The following is a 6,956-nucleotide window of genomic DNA, read 5'->3' as shown; positions in this document are numbered from 1 at the left end:
AAACGTTATGGAGCAATCATAATTATACCCATTAATTATTGAGATTGCTCTGCGTAATTTCACCTTGCATGGTCATTTTTTGGGGGACCTTCTCAAAGGTTCTTTTACTCTGCAAAGCAAGGACTTCGGAAGGTCTGACAGAGTCTGTATGACCCATGAAACCTAAACTATTTACTATCAGGCTCTGTACAGAAAAAGTTTGTCAACCCCCAGTCTATGCTATTTGTAGGCCCTTTACGTACTCTGAAATACTTCCATTTAGCAGGGTATGTCATCTGACAGAATCCTAATATTTTTTATGAAAAATCTTTAAGAACTGCCAAGAAATTTACATCTAAAATATAAATTAGCAAGAACTTAAAGGTATTTGAAGCTATAAAATGTCTAGAATTAGAGAACATTATAACATTCATTAAAACAGGGTGGATTCTATTGAGTGGTTGAATGAATTGCATCTCTCCCGCACCACACACCTCAACGAGAATATATCTGAAATTATTTTGTTTTTGTCCTTCCTGTCATGTCTTTATGAAAAAAAAATGTGATAAGAATTGCATGGTACTGAGATTTCAGGACAGTTCTTTTAAGCTTACTTTTTTGTTGATCTGTCTAGTTTAATAAAAGTGATTATATTTTACTAGTACAAACGTTCTAAGATGGAAAGGTTTATGTTTTCCCTACTTTGCCTATGCAATGTCTTTAACAAAGAAGTTCATTTTATTCACTTATATTAAGATATTGTGAGTAATTTTAAAAGTAGAATAAGATTCACTTTACAGGTCAGATTTTTTTTATTAGCTCTTGCTTTTCAGTATTTAGGGATAATTAATTATATATGAATTTACATTATTTTTTTGGAATTTGAAGAGCACCACACATGATGATATTAAATAGTTTTACAAATTTAAAAAAAATGGAAATTGAAGCTGTAGAAGGACAGGAGAGATTTGAGTTCTGTGTTACCATCTGTGTGCTCCCCTCTATCCATGATGACTTACCGGCACCATTAGAATGTCAGTGCTCAAGAAAGCATAGGATACAAATTAATCACCATAAGAAAGTGTTACTCAGGCAACTCATCTTGAACAATATCAATATAGAGTTCAGTCTGCAAAAAAATGATGAAGACAAAGGGGAGAGACTCTACCAAAATGCTTTTTACATCCCTAAAAGACCTACTGAGACTTACTTTCATTTATTTTCACCTTGCTGTGTGACTTAACACCTTTAATCAGTACTTTTCTCATCTGTAAAACAGAGGTAATAATAGTACTTACTTCAAATGTTATTTTGAAAATTAAAAGAAATATTGCTTGTGAAATGCTTAATACAAGCCTTGGCAAAAAGTGTTCTGGTAGTTATTGCAGCCTATGAATGAGCTCTGAGTTCAGCCAGCAGTCACTTAAAAAAAAAAAAACTAACTATAATGTGATATGATAAGTATTACAAAAGCCATTTGATGTAGTACACAGTTAGAAGCCACTTTACCTATTGACCATGATCTGCTTTCTGAAGCAGCCAAGTGAATAACCTCTCATCTTGTGCTTTTTAAAAAATCAAATTGGTGCCCACATATCATAATGATGCAAAAAATATCAGGGTCAAAATAATAGAGGAAAATTATAAGTTGGGAAGTCATTAAGAAAAACTACAAGCACAGATAAAAGCCAACGGAGTACTATACTCTCTGTGTGGCAGCTTTTCAAGCACAGCGCCTAGCAAAGAAAGACCTAAAAGAATATATTCTCTTTTCCATGGTCATCAGTCCTTGGAAACAGGAGCCCTTTCCTCATTCTAACAGAATCATCATTAGAACAGAAAAATTTGGTCTGTAGTTGCTTCCCTCAATATGTCCTTTTGCTTAAAGTCTAAAACGGAGGAGATTGAAAAGATTCAATAGAAATTCACCATACGGGCTTTAAGAAGCATTATCAGCATAAAACGTGGGGGAAAGTACATTGAAAAAGATTCTGCTAAATCATTTTGGCACAAGCATCATTTGGAACAATATTTTGTTATTAAAGAAGTAAAACTTTTAAATCACCATTTTTTCCCTTTCAACATATTGAATTAATTATCAAGTAAGAGATGGAAGATGAGATGACATAATTGAATGTAGAAGGAAATGTGACTGAGAGAAAGTGAGCTGGACGAAACATACTTATTTAAAGAAAATACAATAAAAGAATTAATATCTGTATTACAGTTAGGAAGGAAGAGATAAAACTAAATAATCAGACAAGTAATGTGTAAAAAAAATCTGACATGCTCTCCCATAAGGATAAGTAATAGGCTAAAGATACTTCAATGATCAGAGAGAGAATAGAGGACTTCTATAAATCGGTAATAAAAATACAGACATCCCAAAATCAAAATGGGCAAAATAAATGAACAGGCACTTTCCAAAAAAGATACATAATAATCAATACACATTTGAAAAGATCCTCAATATCATCATTCATCAAGGAAATGCAGATTAAAACTACAAAGAGATACTACTGCATACTTTTTGAAATGACTAAAATTTATAAAAACTGGCCATACCAAATATTGGCAAGGATCTGAAGCAAATGCAATTCTTACAAATTGCTGGTGAGAATACAAAATGGTACCATTTTGTAAGACCATTTGACATTTTCTAATAAACACAATACATATGACATATGCAATGTCCATGACATAGCAATTACATTAATAGGTATTATGAAAAAATATTCTTACATACACAAAAAGTTGTGTACAATAATATCATAGTGACTTTATTCATAATGATTAAAGACTGCAAGCATCCAAATGTCTGCTAAGAGAAAAATAGATACCTAAATTGTATTCATACAATAGATCGCTTCTCGGCCTTTTGGCTAAGATCAAGTGTAGTATCTGTTCTTATCAGTGTATTCATACAATGGAATACCACTAAGTAGTAAAAAAAAATAATAAGCTATATCACAACATGAATGAGTCTTCCAAATATCATGTCAAATAAAATAAGACATATACAGAAGGATGAATGATATATGACTTCATATATATAAAGGTCAAGAACAGGCAAAACTAACTTATGGTGTTAGAAATCGAAATAGTGCTAACTTCTGTGGGTATGGTTGGGATTGACTGGAAAGGTCATGAGGGAACTTTCAAGTGTGATGGAAATATTCTGTACTGTGGTTTGGGTGAAGTCTTAGGCTGAGTATAATGCAATATAATAAAACATCAGTTTTAAGCACACAATTTGGTAAGTTTTGACAAATGTGCTAGATCATATAACCATCACCACTATCATGACTTAGATCTACTTTGTTCTATATGGTGGCAAACAGCCACATGTGCTAGTGAGCACTTAATATTAATTAAGAAATGCTGTAAGTGTAGAATACACTCTGGGTTTTAGAGATTTAGTAAAAAAAAATGTAAAACACTCATTAATATGTTTTACATTGGTTACATGTGAAGTAATAATATATTGTGTATACTGAGTTGCACAAAATATATTATTAAAATTAGTTACACCTGTTTCTTTTTTCTTTTTTAATGTGTCTACTACAAGATTTACAATTCCATATATGGCTTGCATTATAGTTCTAATGAGAAGTGTTATAAGAACATTTAATGAAATTATTGATATGGTTTGTTTTAGCCATTATTTCCCACCACCTATCTTCTGCATTACAGACGTCATGTATTTTACTTTTATATATGTTGTAAACACTGGAATACATTGTTATTGTTTTTTGCTATAAGGAGGCAGTTATATTTTACAGTAAATTTAAAAAATAAGCAATGTCTTTTGCAGGTAATTGCATAATTACTGTTTAGGGTGCCCCCAATTTTTCTTCTGCCAAAAAAATTTTTTAAACATATTTTGTGATGCAGGTCTGCTGCTCCACATGTTTTTATTTGTCTGAAATGTTTTTATTTTGCTTTTATGTTTTAAAAATCATTTTTGCTATCAACTCTGAGTTTGGAAGTTATTTCTTTTAGCACTTTAAATACATCACTTCACCACTTTAATCCTTCTCTGTTGTTACCTTTTGTTCTTTGACTGCTTTAGACTTTCTCTTTATCACCGTTTTTTAAAAGATTCATTTTAGGGTGACTTGTGGTTTTCTTTATGTTTGTTCTGCTTTGGGTTCTTAGAGTTTCTAGGATATTTGGCTTTATATTTTCTATCAATTTCTTTTCATTTATTTTTTATTTTTTACTTTTTCTTCAAGATTTTTCTTCTCTGCTTTCTTTTCTTTCCACTCCTGAAAATTAAATTATGAATATTACAGTACATTTAATATCGTTCCTCGTGTCACTGATCTGCTAGTCGCTTTGTTTATATGTCTTTTCTATGTGCTTCATTTTGGATAGTTTCTAATAAGAATTTAAGTCTATTGATTTCTTCTTCAATATCTAATCATTGCTAATTTCATTATTTTTTTCCACTTCCAGTATTGAATTTTCTCTCTCTTGAATTTCCATTTGTGTTTTTGTTTGTTTTTATTCACTTCACTCTCTTAACAGGTTTGTGTTTTCCCTTTACTTTTCTGAATATATGGAACACATTTTATTTTTCTGGATCTGTTTTAAATAAAATTTAATTAGAACTTAATAATTTAAAAATTACTTCATCTACATAATTTTTGAGTTTGCATCGATTGAATTTTATCCTCATTATGGGATAATGACTTGCTGCTTCCTAGCAAGTTTGGAAATTTGGATGCTAAACAGTATGAATTTTACATTTTTGAGTTCGTGGTATTAGTGCGTTCATGTAAATAGTGTTGGACTTTCTTGGCATGTAGTTTAGGTTCCTTGGAAATTGTTTAATACATCTAAGGTTTATTTTAAGCTTTGCTGGTCAGTGCAGAGCAGTCTTTAATCCAGGGCTAATTGAGCTCTATTAATAAGGCGATATTTTCTGAGAATTCTGTCTGGTGCCTTATTTATTGAGATTTTTCCATTTTTGGCTGGTGGTAATATGAACTATTTCTAGCCATGTGTGAGATTTGGAAATTGTTCAATTTTCTCTTTTCTAGAAGGTCTTTCCCCAACCTGTGTTAACTTCCTTTATCACATGCATTGAGTTGAGGGATCTTCTTCAAATCTCTTTACCCTTCCCTCTGTGTAACAACCTCTCTCCATTATCGAGTCACAAATTATAGGCACCATGGCCTCCATAAACTTTGATCTATGTCTCCTCATATTAATGACCACCGCATTCTTTGTAGGTTTTCTCTCCCTGCACTACAACCCCAAAACTTCTGGCAGGAAGCTGAGGTGATCAGAGGGTTTACTTCATCTGGTTTCTGTTACTCAGGCATCACCATCCTATGCTGCCTGTTGCCCAAGTTCTGTAAAATATGGTTTCTAATATTTTACCCAATTCTCATGTTGTTTGAGGCAGGGACATAAGTCTTTTTATTTCATAAAGACCTAAAGTTAAAATCAATAATTATCTTTTGATTGATTTGTTTCCATATTTAGCAGATTATACATTCAGGTACTATTTTAAGAGGCTCAGAAGTTCTTATAATTGATGCAGAGAAAGCAAAAAAAGTGTGCCCCCCAAAACTGTAAACATTGAATAGAAAACCATGAAAAGAAATAAAAAGTTGAAAAATAAGCTAGTAAATATTTAAATATTTGCGTGGATAATTTATCAGCTTGTCACTCGGCAAAATTTTCGATTCAATATTAGGAAGTGCCTTTTGAGAGTAGAGATTGCTAAGAGATAATGTAGGTTACTAAGAAAAGTTGTTCTAATGTTATTTTCCCCTAAAAATAAGGAAAGAAACTTTTCTTCCATGAATGTTTTAAATAAAGTTTTCTAGAAGCATAAGGCTGAACAGGATAAATGAATTTTTTCCAATTTCTTTGTTTTTATAACATGCTTTCTCTCAGTCATCTAAGAGTGCTTAATCAGCTATTTTCTATTTTCACTGATTAGCCTTCACTGTGCCTGGCTCACTAAATAATCCAGTCACCATCTACACTTTGAGAATGATGCATTGTGACACATGTTCTTCCTACCCTTCTACTTCTCCAGGATCTCGTTTTCATCAAAGTCTTCTTAATGAAAAAAAAAAATAACTTATTTATAAATGTATGACATTATATAAAATTTCAGCGAAAATGAATATTCTGTATGACTGAAACTTACCTCTTTGTTTATCCACACTCTTAAATGTTAAGCAGCTGTATTTTGCATCTTTTTTTTCTGTTTAATTCTTAAACACAATGCTATTTGATATCCGTGGTATCAGAGTTACTCATTTGTGAACACCAAAAGCTGTATAATATTCTCACATACAGTGTGTGGGGCTCTTGACTCCTTTCCAGAGGGCTAAGATTATGGAAATTAGATTTCTGGATGAATGTCTAATTACTGCCGAGGTGAATGCCTATGAAACTGTATGCAATGTTTTTATCAGGAAACTAAGAATGATATTAAAAGTTTTATTCATTAAGTTATGTGTTCAATAAATATTTATTGCATACTTATTATGTTTCAGAGACTGTACATCTGAGTATATAATGATAAATATAAATGCCAATTATAAATATTGAGGTTTGGTTAACATTAACACCCTTATTCTCTGCATCTAATTTTCCATAATGGGTCAGCTACATTATACTTAATATGTAGCAGTAAAATTGAATTTTTGTAAAGAACTCTTTACTACTCTAATTTACCCTATTTACTCTTCTAATCCTAGGTATAAATTATCAAAGTGCTTGAAGTACAGTCCTGGGTAGTTTTGAAATAATAAGTTTAAACAATGATAGAATGTAGTTTACTCAGCATGGTTTAAAAAAAATAAGCATGACTGATCTGACTGCAGCACAAATGAAGCCTCACTTTTCATTTTCCTAAAGCCCTAACTTTAAACTGGCTCTTTGGATAGTATGTTTGAATCTTAAATATCACTACTAGAGTAATACTAATAAGTGAAGGTGGTTTTTATATC

At 31.6% G+C, this 6,956-nt stretch overlaps 1 pseudogene; it reads left to right on the top strand.

Annotated features, from left to right (window-relative positions):
• The first annotated feature begins 2,841 nt into the window (after nucleotides 1-2,841).
• Nucleotides 2,842-2,952, top strand: LOC123783493 (U2 spliceosomal RNA; annotated as a pseudogene).
• Nucleotides 2,953-6,956: the final 4,004 nt, after the last annotated feature.

The sequence above is a fragment of the Ursus americanus genome, chromosome 1 (genome assembly GCF_024610735.1).
Source record: "Ursus americanus isolate L20-20 chromosome 1, mUrsAme1.1.p, whole genome shotgun sequence".
In the NCBI taxonomy this organism is placed as follows: domain Eukaryota; kingdom Metazoa; phylum Chordata; class Mammalia; order Carnivora; family Ursidae; genus Ursus; species Ursus americanus.
This window is presented reverse-complemented; position numbering and strand designations above follow the sequence as displayed.